The sequence below is a fragment of the Monodon monoceros genome, unplaced genomic scaffold, assembly GCF_005190385.1.
Source record: "Monodon monoceros isolate NGI ecotype Baffin Bay Population unplaced genomic scaffold, NGI_Narwhal_1 Super_Scaffold_16, whole genome shotgun sequence".
NCBI lineage: Eukaryota > Metazoa > Chordata > Mammalia > Artiodactyla > Monodontidae > Monodon > Monodon monoceros.
The window spans coordinates 50691038-50710594 of NW_021703772.1; the positions used below are offsets into that span (position 1 = coordinate 50691038).

A 19557-nucleotide genomic window follows, 5' to 3' on the forward strand; every position below is an offset into this window, starting at 1 on the left:
CTGCCTTTCATGATTAAGAGATACTGAACATACAGACCACTGTTAAGTAATTTATACCAAAGGCACCCAATATCATGACAGAATTCAGGATGTGGTGGGAGACTGGCAGGTGGGGAAGGAGACAGAGAAGAGTAGTTGGCAGGACCTGTGTGTATCATCTTCTTAGTTTAGAAGCCCATATGGTGCTTCATAATGCTCTGCTCAATTGCCATATAGTTTTAGTCTACATCCTATTAAAAATAAACTCTATTAAGAAGGTATTTCAGATAAATTATAAATCTCATATTATAATTTACAAGAGGTTTTCAGGAGTGTTTTGAGTTTAATATAGACTGACCTTGAAAGATAAATTGAGACAACTATTTTTTTAATGAAAAAACATACTTATTTCTGAAAGGTGTTTCCACTATTTAAAAATTACAAATTACATGTCTTTGATTAAAATAAGGTTAAGTGCAATTTTATTGTCATGAACAAAATAATACAAAACAAAATATAACAAATAACCTCCACCCCCAAAACACCCCCCACCCCCCAAAATACCCCCCCCCACTTTATTGTTCATCATGGAGGTATGGCCTGTTCCTCCTGTGGCTTGTTGTATGAAGGTGTAAGTCCTAAGTTTAAACCCTGGAGATGAACTACTCAAAATAAGTCACAGTCCCTGACCTTTAGAATCTTGTAATTTAGTTTATCTGATGAGATATAGCTACAAGAGCAACTTGTAATGGCTCACCTCAATAGTCAGTGGCCTATTAGGGACTAATCTTACAGTCAGTAGTGTGCTGCTTGGAATTAGCCATACCAACCTGTAAGTTCTATTTAATTTTTCAGGACAAATTTTGGAAAACATAAATAAATATAATTAAAGGTAACGACTTTATTTTCTATAATCTCATTGATATTTTTATATCTGAGCTATTTACACTATCAACACTTTCATATATATTCAGTTACAAAACATTTGGTAGTCTTCAATATTCGCATTGACTGTATCAGCGTAAGAGGGCCACCCTGTCCTCTGACAGCTATACTTCTACTTTCCACTGCTTCCTGGATTTGTAACTTAATGAAACAGAGCAGCTTCCTTGAATAGGCTCACTCAGAGCACACTCACAAAAACACAGGCTCCTACAAAAGCCAAAGGGAAAAGGATATATGGAAGCGATGCACATCAATGATAATTTTTACAAAGGTACTCACCCTCTGATCTCCTTTATCATTGTGCTGTAAGTTCTGGCTTTTGAATCTGGAGACATATGCTTATTTTCATTAGCATGATTTCCCCCTAAAAGACAAATATGGGGCTTTGTCAGAAAATTCAATGAAAATTGAGAAATGGATTATTATCTTGACAATTGGCTTTTATGCACTACTTGGACATCTTTAAGAACCAAAGATTTATCATCCATTGACATAAATCCATGGTGTAGAAATTCTAAAGACATACCATGGACTCAAGAGATTTCCATTACCAAAATAGGTATTGTTATTTTATTCTTAATAGAATAATAGAATATGCTTAAAGAATAAAAATGAGATTCATAATAATCATAAATACTAAAAAATACAAAGAATTTAAACAAGTTTTACACTTAGAATATATGAGGTATTATATAATTTAATTCATATGGTTTGAGCAAAATGATAGAATGAGACTGGCAAATCAAATATTCTAGTTAATAAATAGTAACAATGTGAACATTAACAGTCTCTTAATGAGGTCATTATTTTAAGCAAACAAGTTATAAAATTTGAAAAAAAATGGCATACAATAAATACATAAACTATATTTAGTTTTTCTTTCCTGATTCCAAAGTTATGTCAGCCTTATTATTTGGACTATAAATTAGTCCCATATAGCAACCAACTAGCATGGTACTCAGTAAACATTTATTGAAGAATAAATATGTGGAAGCAGATGCTAACATGGTTCTAGTTGAGAGAATGAATGGGTAACATATTACATACTATATGTAGCATTTACATTGACTTTACAAAAAAGTTTAATTCATACAGAATATTAGATATTTTCATACATTTCCAGTGATTTTTTTATCCCAAATTTACTTGATAAAACTACTTGGTAGCCGTTCAAAAAATTTGGCATTTTCTCTAGCGTTAAAAAGAAATTTGGTCTTAAAGCACATACATAGATACATCTGTTAAATAAAGGATAAAAATACATCTATTTTTTGTTAAATTGAGCATAGTTAAAAATAATCACAGAATATATGTTAACATATTCTGAAATATTTAAGGTTGAGTTTTTAACTTTATACATTTTCATGAAATTATATAGGTTTAGATATTATAAAATGATAAACTAATTTGAAAAGGCAACACCTAATTTAAAAATTATCTAATAGAAGCAATTTATTTTATAATTACATAAATTAAACTAGGTTTTAACATATCTTCAGTAAATGTTTCTAAATGCCCAACATAAAATTCTCAAATTGATTTTAATTTTGATGCTTTGGACTTAGAATTCATAGGTTTATTAGTTGGAAAAGGAATTTTAATATCCAGGCACAGCCTTAAGCCAGTCATTTCCTGCTCTAGTCACATAAAACTTCATTTACAATAGTTAGTTTGGGATTTTAAAAATTAATATTTCCTTTTCTATCATGTGAAGGTAATTAAGTCAGAGCAGATCTGCCTATAAATATTCATGACTAAGTAACAAAATACTTCCAGATTTTCTTCTATGTTCTCTGCATTAATACTCCATTATCAGTCAAATTAATTAAATATGAACAAATACAGGCCTAATGGTCAGTCTAGAATGGTTTTAAAAGTAACTTAGATGTGTAATAGTTTTTCATAAACATTAGAGGTTGAGTCTCACAAGAACAGTCCAAGGTTGGCAGGGCGGCTTTTCTTACATCTCTTTATTTTGTAATGATAGCTCTGATTTATTGACTCTTTCCTTCAACGAAGGACCATGGTGACTATGTTACATGCATTATCTCCCTGTGACTTCATGACGACCTAATGAAGCAAGTTCTATGATTAGTGATACTTTATAGCTGAGGAAACTGCAAATATCAAGTAGTTTCCCTGAAGATTACTGAATTGGTAAATGGTGAGTCTGGAAATAGATACAGGCTTATCTTTACCACTTTTGGCTTCTTATTATAGACGAAGAAATTGAAATATAAAAAAGCTTAAGATGACTAGCAAGTTTAGATTACTAGGAAGGGGCAGGGTCAGAAGCTGAACCCAGTACTAGTCCTAAAGTACTTCCAACAAATATTTAGATTTAAAAATCTCTATTCACATGTAGTGAAGATTTTCTCTTGTGTAGTCTACTTGTAAGATAACTACTAGATTAATTTTGGAATTAAAAGCAGAACATTTGGAAGGAGCCAAATAATTTAAGCTATTTTGCTTATATTGCACAAAGCAAATAAGAATAGAGATGAAGTTCAGTTAAAAAAAATGTTTAAAAAACTGGGGGGAAAAAACCCCCTAAATTCTCTGAATTAACAACTCATGAAGAACCAACTATAGGCCAGTCTCTTTTCATACATTATATCTCTTACTCTTCACAATACCTATGGAAGATATGGTTGTTCATGCATTTATTTAACTAATATTGGTGGAGCACCTACTTTATTCCAAGCACTGTTCTAAGTGCTGTAGGTATATCAGCAAGCAAGAGAGACATGGTCCCTGTTTTCATGGAGCTTACATGTGAGAAAGAGCAACACAACACAAACAAGTAAATACAGGATGATGTGATTTAAAGTGTCACCAGAAGTGGACTGGTATTTTTGGTTGGATGGAGAGACCAAGAATCCTGACAGCAGCACACATTTGAAGACATGAGGAGACAGGTGCTGGTGAAGGGGAGAGGAACCTCAAAAGCCCTAAGTGAGGAAAGAGCTTTGCATGTTTATTCAATAGATAAAAGACCAGTGTGACTGGAGCAAAGTCAGTGAGAGAGACATCAGGGTAAGTCATCCAGAAGGGTGCTTTTAATACATAAATCAGAGCCCATCACTCTCTTGCTGACAATCCTTCAAAAGCGTCCCATTACACATAGAACAAAATCCTCCAAATTTTCAAAGGCCTCCATGATTCCACACAGATATAACTCTTGCCATCAATTCAACCACTCATCCTCTAGTTTACGTCCCACCAGCACCACCCCACCTTGCTGGCCATCCCGTGTGCCAAGTATCCCTAGCCTCAGGATGCTTTTATTGCTCTTCCCTCTGCTTGGAATTTTCTTTCTATGGATATGTACATGGCTTCATGTTTTCATTCATTTCATTTTCATTCTCTGCTCAAATGTTACAACCTTGGGGAAGCCTTCCATGATTATCAGTAAAATCTAATCCCCTCCTATCCCTGTCTTTTCCTTTACGCTGCTTTTTCCAGTTGCTATGGCTGCATAAGAAATTACATCAAAAGTTAATTGTTTAAAATAACAATAATCATTTGTTATCTTTCACAGTGTCTGTAGGTCAGGAATTTGAGAGTAGTTTAGCTGGGCAATTCTGACTTGGGGTCTTTTATGAAGTTGCAGTCAGACAGCTGTGTCTGGGGTCACCTGTCAGCCTTCATTCACATGACTGGTCTGGGAAGACTCAAAAGGCTGGGGACTGGAACAGCTGGGGTTCCTAAGTGACCTTTCTCTTTCTCTATAAGGTCTCTCCAGCATAGTGGCTTCAGGGTAGTCAGAATTCTTACATAATGGCTCAAGGCTCCAAAGGCAAATGTCCTGAGAGAGAGTGAGGCATAAGCCATATCACCATTTATGGCATAGCCTTGGGAAATCAGGCACTAACACTTCTGGGGCATTCTATTGGTTGGGGCAGTTACAAAGGTTTGCCCAGCTTCAAGGGAGGAGGGGGGATGTAGCTCTTGTCTCTTGATGGAGAAGTGTCAATATAATATTGTAAGAAGAACATGTGGGATTGAGATATATATATTCTCCAGTGTTTGGAAAATTAAATCTGTCACATTCCTTTATTTTTTCTCCAAAGTTGTTTTCACTCTGTTTATTGCCTGTTTCCCACATTAGGATATAAGCCCTACAAAGACAGGACTCTTGATGGTCCTCTTTACTGCTGGTCAATCTTTTTCTACTATCCAAATCAATGATTAGCACGTAGCAGGCACTTAACATTTTCTGTTGTTGAATAAATACTTCCTGAATCAATGATCTATTAAGCACTAGTGTTTCAGAGATGGAAAATTTTTTATAATATTCTGTAAACTGTCCCAGAAATGTAGTAAGAGGATAGACTATACTAAAATTATCCTAAAAATGAGCTGGTTTTCATGTGTGCCTAAACAGAAAAATAAATGCTTCTTTTATAATATTTTGGAAAAACTATGACTTTTTAATGACATCATACTTACTAACTTCTCAGTTGCTACAAATCACAATAGTATGAGAAGTATTAAGTTAGGTTGTAATCTGCTTATGTGTACAGATTATAACATTGCAAATAGCACATTAATCTTTCAGTCACAGCTATACAAATGCCATCATTTAGCTCTTACTAATATCAGTGAACATGAGCAGGGTCCTTTATGCTCTATTTTTGACTGTTCACTTTACCATTTTCAATGGGCCTAAATTTCTGCTTTTTTTTTTTTAATTGATGTATAGTTGATTTACAATATTGTGTGAATTTCTGCTTTTTTTAAAAGGCAGATTGTTGACATCCAGAAGGAAAGTATTTCTTGGGTCTTTACTGAAAAAACTGTAATTTTTTGAAGCCAAGAAATATTCGTTTGAAATTCCTTCTCCATAAGGGTCACCTTAGTGGTTTGTAATACAGACACAGGAATGTGCCTTAAGGTTGACATTTTAATAATAAGCCTCAAGGACATGAGACTCACTACACCAACAGGAAAAATAGGTGCTTTTTCATTTGAATTTAAAACAACCTAAATGCTCACCAAGAACAGTTGAAAAATTAATTATATACCACATGTTAATGTAAAGGCATTTAAAAAGATGTTGCAAAAGAAAAAGAAAATTTTCCATAGCTGGCAAGATTACCTAACTAAAACTCCAAGATAATTAACTAAAAAATCAGAACTAATATAAAATTTATCATTATTTGGATAGAATATACAATAAAAAATCAACAGTTTTCTTATAAACAGCAGTGATTAGAACATAATGGGAAAATACGAAAGCATAAGAGCAACAAAATATGAAACACTTAGGACTGGCGGCAAGCTAAGAAGAAACATAGACAGTTCAATAAATTTAAGGAGCTCGGCCCTGCTCTGTACTCCGCCCCTCGGTGGGCGGGCGGCCGGGCTGACTGGGTCTGCAGATCTCAAATGACAAAACAGTCACTGGTGACAAAAGTACGCAAAACTGTAGTTTCCTGTTTTAACCACCGGCACTTACTGGAATCTCATCTGTTCTCCGTCTGACGCAGTAAGAGTTTGTGCCACCCAAGAACGCAGGAAAAGCTATGCAGGGGACTTTTCAGTCTCCTCTGCGGGGTACAGATGCACAGGATTTTAAGTCCCAGCTTGCGCAGTGAACCTGAGGCTTGTTTTGATCCGGATGACACCATTGGGTTAGAAAACTATACTCAAATCTGGACGCAGAAAACACCAAGGAAGTGGTCACCAAAATGACCAAAGGAATTCTCCGGAAACAAACATTGGTGGGGACGACCCCCCTTCAGGGTACATTAAACTAGCCTTTGAAGACAGGGTTCCCACCTCCCGGCTGGGCTGACCTACATTGCCTGGATGCGTCAAGCTCTCCCATGCCGGGGGCGTCTTCAAAACAAATGGCACCTCCAGGACCAAAGTTTAGTTCTTATTCTTCAGACATTCCTTCCATAAAAGCATCACATCCTCCTCCGAAATTGTGGAAGACCCTTCAGGGATGGCATCCCAAGACAGAACGGAGGGTCCTCAGAAGCCAGAGAAGAAGGGCCCCTCGCAGACCCACCAGGCTGGCCCGTTCCCTGCTCGAGACTTCTGCCCCTGAAAACGCGGCCACCGGCCCTTGGAAGGCCTCATAAGGAAGAGGCCCATGGCCAAATGGCCGACCGTGCCAGGAGTGGCCCATGAAGCTAGAATGTGGCTTCTCTGATGCTGCCACCAGCAAAAGGCTTTCCTCATCTAGGAAACTGGGGGAGAGAACTGGCCTCAAACCGGCATAGAGGAGGTCGGAGGCTGAGGCGGGAAAATGCCGCGGTCCTTACTACCCTCGGGGCATTTTCCTGGGATACACCAGACGACCCAAACTTTAACCTGTTCCGAGGCCGTGGAGAGGTCCGGCCCCCAGATGACCCCCGAAGGAGCCGCTGGGCCCTGCGGCCGAGCCGCTGAGCGTGGGGCCTGTGGCTGCGGAGGACTCTCCTCAGCGGATGACGCATGTGGTGCACACCGCGTGGGAGCCGTGGGCTGAGGAAACAGCGAATTCTTCCGGCTCACTGGCTCCCACCAGCAGCCCCGGCAAAAAGCCACTGCCTCGCCCGCTGACCCAGCGGCCCGCGCGAGCTGCCTCGGACTGGAGTGAGGAGCACTTCCGGACCTGAGTGGTGAGCACTTCCGAGCCCCGAGGTGGATTATGTGAAGCAGATTGGGACTGTCTCGTTCAAGGAGTCGCCCTTGAGGAAACAGTCCGTATACCACAAGTTTGACCCACTCCTTAAAGACAGCCCTCAGAGACCGACGCCTGTGACCCCTGAGACAGGAAGTGCGGGCGAGGCCGACACTCCTTCCTCAGGGAGTCCGCCTGAGGCCAAGCTGGTGGAATTTGATTTCTTCTGAGCTAGGGATGCTCCTGTGCCAGGTTGGCCCTGTGTGTCCTCGGGCCGGGGGTACATGCCCATCGTGGATATGCTGCAGTGCAGCATGTACCTGGACGCTATGGTGAAGTGACACAAAAGGAGAACCTGTTGCTGAAGAGCAGATATGAGGGGCTCTCCGAGAAGAAGCTGGAGATGAGGAAGATCATGGACGGGTTTGAGGAGATTGTGTACCACGCAGTGGAGGTGGCTCAGAAACAGAAGGCACTTACCAAAAGCTGAAATCCAGAAGGTTCTGAAAGAAAAAGATCAACTTATTGCAGACTGAACTACATGGAAAAATCTAACCTTTTCAGGTGGTTTGAGAAACAGAAGGACTTGATCAAAGGCTACCACACATATGAAGAAGCACTGAATAAGTGTGTTGAGGATTACATAGAAAGAATTGAAAAGGAAGGCCAGAGATACCAGGCGCTGGAGGCCCATTCAGGAGAGAAACTCAAGCTCACAAATGAGGAGATTGCCCAGGTCTGGAGTAAGGCCCAAACAGAGGCCTTGGCCTTCCAAGTGAGCCCGAGGAAAGAGCATCCACTCACTGGAGAAGAAGATTGAGCAGAATACTAAAGAAAATGATGAATTGACCAGAATCTCTTGTCCACCTCATTTCCAAGATGTAAAAGATCTGATGTGGAAGTTTCTGACGAGTGTCCATCTCTCCCTCCTGTCTGTCTGTCTGTCTGACTCTCTGTTAGACGACTTCATGTTCTTTCTTCTCTCTTGACCTCAACTTGCTTTTAAATCAGATTGCTTTAAAAAGAAGACTAAAGAGGATGGACCTAGAGGTTATCATACTAAGTGAAGTAAGCCAGACAGAGAAAGACAAATATCATATGATATCGCTTATGTATGAAATCTAAAAAAATGATACAAATGAACTTATTTACAAAACAGAAACAGACTCACAGACATAGAAAACAAACTTATGGTTACCAAAGGAGAAAGGGGTAGGGGAGGGATAAATTAGGGTTTGGGATTAAAATATACACATACTATGTATAAAATAGATAACCAACAAGAACCTACTGTATAATACAGGAAACTACGCTCAATATCTTGTAATAACCTATAATGGAATGTAAAAAAAGAATATATATGTATAACTAACTCACCTTGCTGTACACCTGAAACTAACACAACATTGTAGATCAACTATATTTCAATTAAAAAAAAACTAAAGAAAGTTTCCCTTTAGTTAAAACAAAAAAAGAATTTAAGTGTACTAGCTTTGGAATTACACACTAGGTTTAAATCCTAACTCTGTCATGTACTAGCTGTAGAGCTCAATCTCTCCTACGTCAGTTTCCTTACTGATAAAATGTGTACAATTATTGAAATACTGATGCAAGATTGACAGACAATGTATGTCTGGAAAAAGCACTTGAAAATAATGTCCATTAAATATAGTTTAAAATGCATCAAAATCTTATTAGTAAAACTGTGGGACTTACATAACAGACAGATGGAGCAATAAAACAGCACAGATGCTTCAGGGACAAAATACCAGTATATATAAAAATATATTGTTTGATAAAGGCTGCAATACAAATCAGTGAGGGCAGAAGAAAAATTTCAACAAATGGTTCCAGACTTTGGGTGAAATCTCTGGGAAAAATTAGCTAGATGTGTACTTTTCACATAAATTCCATATAAATTAGATCATTAAATAAATAAAATAAAACTGTTAATCAATTAGAATAAAATTGAAGTCACTAAGTATTGGATATCAACATGGGGAAAAGCCTCCAAGGCAAAAGAACAATAGCAGAATAACAATAAATAAACAGATTCGACTACATAAAAATAAGGTCTAAATGACACTAAAAAAAATTATGAAAAGTAAATTACAAATGGTAAACAAGAAAAATACTTTCATCATTCGTGGTAAGCCAAAGGTTAATATAAACACCTAAAGAACATTTACAAATCAGTAATAAAAATTGTAAACTCTGTAAGAGAAAAATGAAAAGTGGAGCAAGTATTTTGTTAAAGTGGTACAAAGAGCCAAAAAAAAAGTTAATACGAAAAAATCTCAATAACCAATTTAAAAACACATTTTTGCTTATCATACTGGTAAATAATTTGAAAGAAAAATAGGTAATATTATTAGTTAGTGTACCCTGAGATTGGAGCATTCACAGATTGCAGATGAGGGAATAAATTTGAGTAAATGTTAGGGAACTAATACCAGATTTATAATCCTTGACACAATATGCTTTCTATAAAAATTTATCTTAAGAAATAGAGAGGGTTCTAACAGCTGTTGGGGAAAGGTTGTGGTAGAGAGAATGGCAAGAAGGGGTTAATATTGAGTTATTACCAGGGATAGAACTGAACGTACTTGGAGTGTGGGAGTGGGACATGAAGGACAAGTAGGAGCCAAGAACAAAATTTCCTGAATATTAAAAAATACATACAACTATTGTATAAAATAATACAAAAAAATCCAAAAAAGCAAAATAAAAAAGTTATTTTTAAAAATGAAAGTGCCAGTTTACATGGAAATTTGGAGGAAAAGCTGGTTTGAAATAGATGATAAGTTAATTTTTAAACTTGAGTTGAATGTGTGCCAACAGGGTATTAAAGATACATTCAAATATCTCCCTTAGTTTTTATTATGTAATATATGAGCATAGTAAAAAAAAAAAAGATCGAATAAGAGAGAAAGTTACACAATATCAAATTTCCCACTGACTTTCCTATAACTACTACAAGTCCTACTCTTCATTAGTAGCCACCTTGAATTCTCATTTACTTCCTCTGGTGATCAGTTCCATATTCGTGGAACTCAAACCTCGATATTTTGATCTATCAACATCAAATATTACTTGATGTCTTCATACTATGAGAGACAAGGAACTTGTCCTCTCTTCCTAATTTTCTTAAGTTGAATTATTACTTTTGGATCCTATTGGTAATAATTGTAACATATTATATGTACACTTCTGTAAGAAGTTTACACTTAAACTATGCCTTGACTGATCAGCTTCAGACAATATTGTTGAAATCCCTCAATATAAACTGAGTGTATCAGTGATTATAAACTTTCTTCCACCTCTCATCCCCCTGTTTTTCTCCCAATATCTGGAGGCTGTACTATCACTTTTATTAAGGTTTAGAATATTTATATTTTATTCTGTAAATATAATAAAATAATTCATATTTTGCCTAGAGGTTGAATTCTGAAAACTTAAACTGATAAGTAGCATTTGATAATTTTATAATTATGTAACTATTATTGATGAGAATATACTACATATTTAGGACCCATTAAGAAAGAAATAGAATTCCTTTTTCTTTGCTTTTTAAACAACTTTATTGAGGTATAACTTGCACACCATAAAATTCATCCCTTTTCACTATACCATTTCAAGATATTTAGTAAACTTACCAAGTGATGCAAATCTTCATCATAATCCACCAATATTTTCATTACCCCAGTAAGGTCCCTCATGTCCATTTACAATTAATTCCCTTTCCTACCTGCCAGCCTCAGGTAAACATTAATCTACTTTCTGACTCTATAGATTTGCCTTCTCTGGTTTTTTTCTCTTAGAAAAATGGTTTAAGATTTATACATGTTGTTGGGACTTCCCTGCTGGTGCAGTGGTTAAGAATCCACCTGCCAATGCAGGGCACACAGGTTCAAGCTCTGGTCTGGGAAGATCCCACATGCCGCGGAGCAGCTAAGTCCATGTGCTACAACTACTGAGCCTGTGCTCTAGAGCCCGTGAGCCACAACTACTGAAGCCTGCGTGCCTAGTGCCCATGCTCCGCAACAAGAGAAGCCCACGCACCGCAACGAAGAGTAGCCCCTGCGGGCCGCAACTAAAGAAAGCCTGCGCACAGCAATTAAGACCCAATGAACCATAAATAAATAAATAAACAAATAAATAAATAAAAAGAGTATACATGCAGTAGCATGTGCCACTATTTCATTCCTTTTTATTGTTAGATAGTATTCCTTTGTTTTGATTTACCGTATTTTGTTAGTCATTCATCAGTTGATGGACATTTGAGGTGTTTCCATTTTTTGGATATCATGAATAACTCTGCTATGAACATTTGTGTGCAGGTATTTGTGTGAACTTATATTTTTTATTTCTCTTACGCTGATACCTAGGAAATCTAATTTTGTATTTTTCTGCACCAGTCTACGCAAAGGAAAATGTCCCAATTATCAAGAGCATCTGGAGTTTTTTTTCCTATATGTCATTAATTACTTTGAATCCTTCCATATTTTACAGTTTTTTTTCCTATATGTCATTAATTACTTTGAATCCTTCCATATTTTACAGTCTAACCTCGGCTTTTTTGTTCAGATTTTTTTCCCTCTAGAGATTTAAAACATTTTTTAAATTAATATGTCATAAATACCAAAGGGTATAAAGATATTACCCACAAACCTGCATATTTACACCCTGCTTAAGAAATAAAATACTTCCAGAACACTTGAGGAACCTTATGGATTTCACCTCAGTAGCATCTCCCTCTCTTCTTTCCAGAGATTACCATTATCCAGAGTTTATCATCTTTATACATTTAAATAAAAACTTTTACTAACTATAAATGTATTTCTCAATTAGTTAAAAAAACAAATATTTATGCTGTTTAAATTCCTACTGGACTTGATTTTTTCTCAACATTTATTTTTGTGAGATTTACCTATATGTATAGTTTTGTTTTGTTTTTTTACTGAAAGTCATACATTTTCATTGCCATGTTATATTCCATTTTGTGAATATGCCAACATTTACCCATTTTTCAGTTAATTGGAAGTTAACTAGTTAAATTTCTTTTTTTGGGTGGGGGCACTATAATCATTCTTTGTCACTGACCCAAGAATGTTTTCTATCAGCATCCAGGAAACTGTAGTAGGCTGACCTGATAGCTTGTATAAAAGGTGAAATCTCAGAACAACCAGTTCTTAACATTTTATTTTATTCATTAATAATATATATCAATTTTATTGACCTTTTCAAAGAGCCAACCTTCTATTTCATTGGTTGTCTCTATTGTTTTTCTGTTTTCTATTTCATTGATTTCTGCACTGATATTTATTTTCTTATTTTTAACTTATTTTGTGTTTAATTTGCTCATCCTCTTCAAGTTTTTTTAATGTGGATCCTGAGGTCATTAATAGGAGAGCTTTGTTTATTTTTAAAACAGTAATATAGTGCTATAAATTTCCCCATAGGTACTGCTTTGGCTCATCTCACAGATTTTAATATGTTGTGTTTTCATCTTCATTCAGTTCAGAATACTTTCTTATGTCCCTTTTATTTTCTTCTTTGACCTGTGGATTATTTAAAAGTGTATTATTTAGTTTCCAAGTATTTGGGAATTTTCCAGAGATCTCTGTGAGTGATCTCTAATTTAATTCCACTGGGGTCAGAGAACATACTTGGTATGATTTGAATCCTTTTAATATTATTGAGACTTGTTTTATGGCCCAGAATGGGGTTTCCCTTGGTAAATATTCAATGTGTGCACTTTAAAATAATGTGTATTTGCTGTGTGGAGTGTACTATAAATGTCTATTATTCAAGTCTATTGATAGTGTTGTTCAGATCTTTTATATCCTTAATGGGTTTCTCTCTACCTGTTTTATCAGTTTTTTAAAGTGAGGAGTATCAAATATCTGACCATTTGACTGTAATTGTGAATTTGTGTACTTCTCCTTAGAGTTGCATTATTTTTGCTTCACGTATTTGAAGCTTTGTTATTATGTGCATCTTCATTTTGACACCTTCATTTTATATAGGTGTTCCTGTGCATTCAAAAGGGTATTTATTATTATTTTCCCAATATTTGAAAATGTTTTTTAGCCTGGAAAATTTCAGAATATCTAATCTTCCATATTATTAAAAATTTACATCTTTTCTGGATTTTTTTTCTTGTCAGTTAAAATATAATGTGCTCTCACCAGTCAGAATGGCCATCATCAAAAAATCTAGAAACAATAAATGCTGGAGAGGGTGTGGAGAAAAGGGAACACTCTTGCACTGCTGGTGGGAATGTGAATTGGTACAGCCACTATGGAGAACAGTATGGAGGTTCCTTAAAAAACTAAAAATAGAACTACCATATGACCCAGCAATCCCACTACTGGGCATATACCCTGAGAAAACCATAATTCAAAAAGAGTCATGTACCAAAATGTTCATTGCAGCTCTATTTACAATAGCCCGGAGATGGAAACAACCTAAGTGTCCATCATCGGATGAATGGATAAAGAAGATGTGGCACATATATACAATGGAATATTACTCAGCCATAAAAGGAAACGAAATTGAGCTATTTGTAATGAGGTGGATAGACCTAGAGTCTGTCATACAGAGTGAAGTAAGTCAGAAAGAGAAAGACAAATACCGTATGCTAACACATATATATAGAATTTAAGAAAAAAAAAATGTCATGAAGAACCTAGGGGTAAGACAGGAATAAAGACACAGACCTACTAGAGAACAGACTTGAGGATATGGGGAGGGGGAAGGGTGAGCTGTGACAAAGCAAGAGAGAGGCATGGACATATATACACTACCAAACGTAAGGTAGATAGCTATTGGGAAGCAGCCGCATAGCACAGGGAGATCTGCTCGGTGCTTTGTGGCCGCCTGGAGGGATGGGATAGGGAGGGTGGGAGGGAGGGAGACGCAAGAGGGAAGAGATATGGGAACATATGTATACGTATATGTATAACTGATTCACTTTGTTACAAAGCAGAAACTAACACACCATTGTAAAGCAATTATACCCCAATAAAGATGTTAAAAAATAAAAATAAAATATAATGTGATCTTATTTAATCAATAAAATAATTAATGTTTTTAGTTTTTTGAGATTCTTGATAAATTTAATCCAATTTTTTTTCTTGAAGTCATCCTTTTGGATCCCTTTGGTTTCTTGTTTTAATTTGAACTAATTTCTTCTTAACCCTTCTTCACAGATGTAAACCTCGGATTTTGTTTTTAATCTCCATGGCTAGGTTAGGTACATGCCTCTGATTTTAGTCACTAATTACTTTTTTGATTTTGAGGTGTACTGACTCATGTAATTATTTTAGAAGAGTATTTGAGTGATATGTTCTTTGAATTTGGTGCTTCTGAATATGTCATTTACCTTTGTCATTTTGTTATAGTTTGCTGGGTGTGGAATTCTGAGTTTAAAACTATTTGCCCTTTAATTCATTACATGGTGCCAGTATAATCTTAATATAAAAACCAATAAAGTTAGTGCCACAAATATTTAGAACAATTTCACTTATGGATAAGGATATAAACTTTCTAAACAAAATGAACATCAGCAGTGCATTAATAACAATAACACATTATGACAAATTATTTGGGAAATACTAGTTCATGATCAGTGAACCAACTGAAATAAATAATTATCAATATATTACAATCTAAAGGAGAAAAGTCATGCAACTGTATCAATAACAATAAATGCTAACAATTTAATAAGGCGGTTACCATGTGCCAGATGCTGTTCTAAATTCTTTATGTATAGTAATTCATTTAATCCTTATATCAACCTTATGAGGAAGGTGATATTTATTATGCTCCTCTACACGTGAGAAGACAGACACATAATAGTAACTTAAAAAGATCATAATGTTCTCTAAGTCAAACAGGGATTCAAACTCAGGTAGTCTGGATCCAGAGTTTATGCTGTATTATATTCTGTCATTAATAGATACTGAAAAATCATTCTATAAATTTTTGTTAACATTCCAATTAATAAGAATAAAGGAACTACTTATTATAATAGAGATAATTTACCTGTATATAGAGTTAAAGCAAAAGAGATTGAACATTTGAGAGATGAGACATACTGGATCAATTTTTGCCCTATATTTTCTCAATTCCCCTCAGAACTAACATTGAATGTTTTGTTTTAGGAAGTGTATTTTAATTTCTTAGAATCCATTCTTGTTGTCTTATTTCTCTTTCTCATGTCAAAATTTTTTGGTTTAGTTTAATTTTATGAGTGCAACATTTCAAAATTTTCTCAACATATTAATTAGAAAAAAAAGTTGTATGCTATTCCCAAAGTTCTACTCTGCTCTCTTTAATGTGATTTACTTTATTTTTTATTTTATTAATGTATCTTGCAGACATTAGTTATAAATTAGAAAAGAAAACTGCTTTAAATTCTCTACATTGACAGAAATAACTTTTTGATACTGCTTAAGGCTGAAGATTGTCTTGGCCAAGGATTTTAATAATAAACTTTTATGTAGCTTGTTCAAATTTTTATTTTATTTTATGAAACATATAATCCAATAATTAAGCATTTTTGTGTATTAAGTGTGTAATCAGTATACTGTGAGTTCTTAAATATCAATTCAATATATGATAGAAGGGACATACTGAAAGCAAAGGGCAAATGAGTTTTAATGAGGAGATAACATTCACCAACACACACTTAAGTAGAATAGACCTCATTCTTTACATTGCAATATTATTTGTAAGCTGGCCAGTGTGAAGGCTTGAAATTTCATGGCATAATTAGAAAATCATTGTGGCCTCAAAGACTTTGGTATCTTGGCTCATAAAACAGTAGTGGTGGAGTACTTGCTTTTTATGGAGATTTTTCCCCTGTGGTTTATCTTTGAGAACAGAATTCAGATGTTCGTTGACTATCTCATAACAACAAAGTCAGGTAAGAGATTATTAAGTGAATGTAGCTAGGATTATCAATGAAGGCACAGTGAAGGTAAAATCAGTACTTTCAGAGCAAAGACTAAGTTATTTCTGACAACTCTGGTAACTGCTCAAAAAAGTGAGGCTGTGATTGTGTAAAGCTGTCTGCTAGCTAAAGACATTAAATTCAGATCGAGTTCAGGAAATAGCTTGTTGGAGAGAGGAAAACTGAGGCTTCACTTGATTTAACCTCTTTTTGTTTTTTTTCTAGAAACGGTTTATTTTCTGTCAACGTTATTTCCGTTTTGTGTTTGAGTCTGTGGGAGAACAGTTTAAGCCCACTCAGAAGTTGTTCCTACCCGTTCAGTGGCCAGAGCACTGGGGGCCGCAGACAGTCCTCGCTGGCGGCTGAGGCTCGGTCTCCGGTGGGGAACTGCTGGGTGGGCACAGAGGGCACCTGCGCCTTCAGACGCGTTTGTGACCTCGGGTGCAGTAGCAGTGAGTTTGGGAGCTGGAGCAGGCCATTCACCCTGAAAGGCCCCCTCGGTCACAGCCTTCCCAGCAGCTGCCTGCTCTCCCTTTCCGTCTCTTCCGGAAGTGGAGACGGGGCTGATCTCCCAGGGATGATTGCGGGAGATGGTGCCGCGCATGCGCAGACCATTCCGGGCCAGCGTCCACCACGTCAGAACCCCGAGTGGGCTTCCCTGTTGTTGTACCGGGAAGGTAGCAGTGCCCACAGGGCGCAGAGGAGACTCTGTGTTGCACGGGGCGATGGTGGGCGGGTTCACATAAAAGCCTCTGTGAGAGGCCGGTTGTGAGCCCTGGGAACGGTAGCCGCCAGAAGCCGTGGCTTGTGAAGGGCTGCCCGGATCTGGTTAGGGAAGGTTCCAGCAGTGAGGTGGTCAGTAATAGGAGTGGCCCTGGTGGCAGCAGCAAACTTCAGCCCAGCTTGCTGGCCAGTGTTCCTGGAGGATACGATGCTGGAATCAGCCGGTGTACAACGGCAACAATGGCACAAGCTGCTGGAAGAAGCGTCTCCCCTGTTCTCCTCAGATTTATGAGGTAGATGCCATCAGTTTTGCTTTTGTAGATGATTGTTCCATTTGGAAATCAAGGTTGTTGCCAGCTAAGTGGGTTCCTGCTGCAAGAAATTTGAGGACAGCCTCCTCCTTCGTTTACAGGACGTCAGAGACTCAGGGCATTGTGAAAATTTCCCTTTAAGTTGCCACAGAAACCCAGAGGAGATATATGGATCCCTTTCTGGGTAGCATAGAAAAACTAACCTCTTCTAACTTGTGAATCAGAAGGCACTTTCCAGAAAATTTTGCAAAGATTTTTTTCTACATTTGACCCTTGAACAACACAGGTTTGAACCTGTGTGGATCTGCTTATACATGAATTTTTTTCAATAGTAAATACTGTAGTATTACCTGATCTGTGGTTGGCTGAATATGCTGACAGGGAAATGTGGATACTGAAGAATAGCAGATACAGGGGAACAATGTATATGGAGGGCTGACTATAATTTATATGCAGATTTTCCACTGAGGGCTGGGTGGGCACCTCTAGCTCCCGGGTTGTTAGAGTCAACTGTACATATTACAACTTTGACTAGATGCAGTCAATGTTGTTTAGATAGACATAGTAACTTTATAGTGGAAGATTTCTGTTTTTTAAAGTTTACTTATTTATTTTAAATTTATTTAAAAAAATTTTTGGGGTGCATTGGGTCTTCATCGCTGCGCGCGGGCTTTCTCTCTGGTTGCTGCGAGCAGGGGTTACTCTTTGTTGAGGTGCGCAGGCTTCTCGTTATAGTGGCTTCTCTTGTTGTGGAGCATGGGCTCTAGGCGTGTGGGCTTCAGTAGTTGTGGCACATGGGCTCAGTAGTTGTGGCATGCGAGCTCTAGAGCGCAGGCTCAGTAGTTGTGGCGCACAGGCTTAGTTGCTCCACGGCATGTGGGATCTTCCCGGACCAGGACTCAAACCTGTGTACCCTGCATTGGCAGGCAGATTCTTAACTACTGTGCCACCAGGGAAGCCCCTGGAAGATTTCTTGTCAGTAAAATCATAGTGTTTATTTTGAAGGACTGGATTTAAATCTGAGGACTGTCTTTATTTCTCAATTGTCTCAACTGTTAATCGGGAATATTACCTACCTCATGGGCTTTTTGTAAGAATTTTAAAAAGTAATACTGTTAGGTACTGGGAACAGTGTCTGACACATAGTGAGCACTCAATAAATGTTAGATATTGTTACCTATCTACTGTCAATGAATATCTCTACCTTAAACCTCAAGGTAACAGGCAAGCTTCTTGCAGGGAGGAATAAAACTACATTTGTGTCTCCAAACAAACAACAAGAGATATTGCTTTTAAGTATATTTTTCTTAGCAGCTTGCAGATAGCAATAGCTGTTATGAAGCTCATACTCAAGGTCTGTGCTTGTTTCAAAGAAAGCTCACCATGTGTTGGGAGCTTGGCAGATGACTCAGTTCTGATTCCTTTTATGTCCACTTTCTCTCATTTTTCTTCTAAAATGCACAAGCAGCACAGCATCAATTTCTCTCTTCTCCTCCATCTCCCTCTCTTCCCCTTCTCCTCCCCCCACACTCCTTTTCCTTCAACACACACACACAAGCATACACACCAGTTTCGTTTTATTTATTTTTTTAACCCCCAAAGGATTCACAGAGCAGTCTGTTTGCAGCTGCCGTGTTTTCCACTGGTTAAATTGGCAGTTACCTACTGTGTGGAGTTGCTAGGAGAAGGTGAATAAGCATGATTACAGCATCATCGTTGTACATATTTTTCAATAACAACCTGTGGAGCTCGGTGGTCTGTCTTCTGTACGGCTCTTATGTTATTTTCTCATTGTTGTCATTAGTATTTGTTGAATTTATTGTTAGAGCCTGGTATATTTTTAACTCTTGGTTCCAGATCAATTAGGAGACAAAAACCTTGGCATTTAAAACAGCCACTTTTTTCTCAGGGCGGTGCTGCTGATACTGTTTCCTACCATCTGTTTTCTTATTACATCCTGCCCTCGTTCCATTGGTAGAGAGGAATTCAGCTTCTTCTAAAGTCATTCACGTTTCTCTTGTGCA

General features: G+C 37.1%; 1 pseudogene; it reads right to left on the reverse strand.

The window, feature by feature from the left end:
• Nucleotides 1-1219: 1219 nt before the first annotated feature.
• On the reverse strand, nucleotides 1220-19539 carry LOC114896568 (annotated as a pseudogene).
• Between the last annotated feature and the right edge of the window lie 18 nt (nucleotides 19540-19557).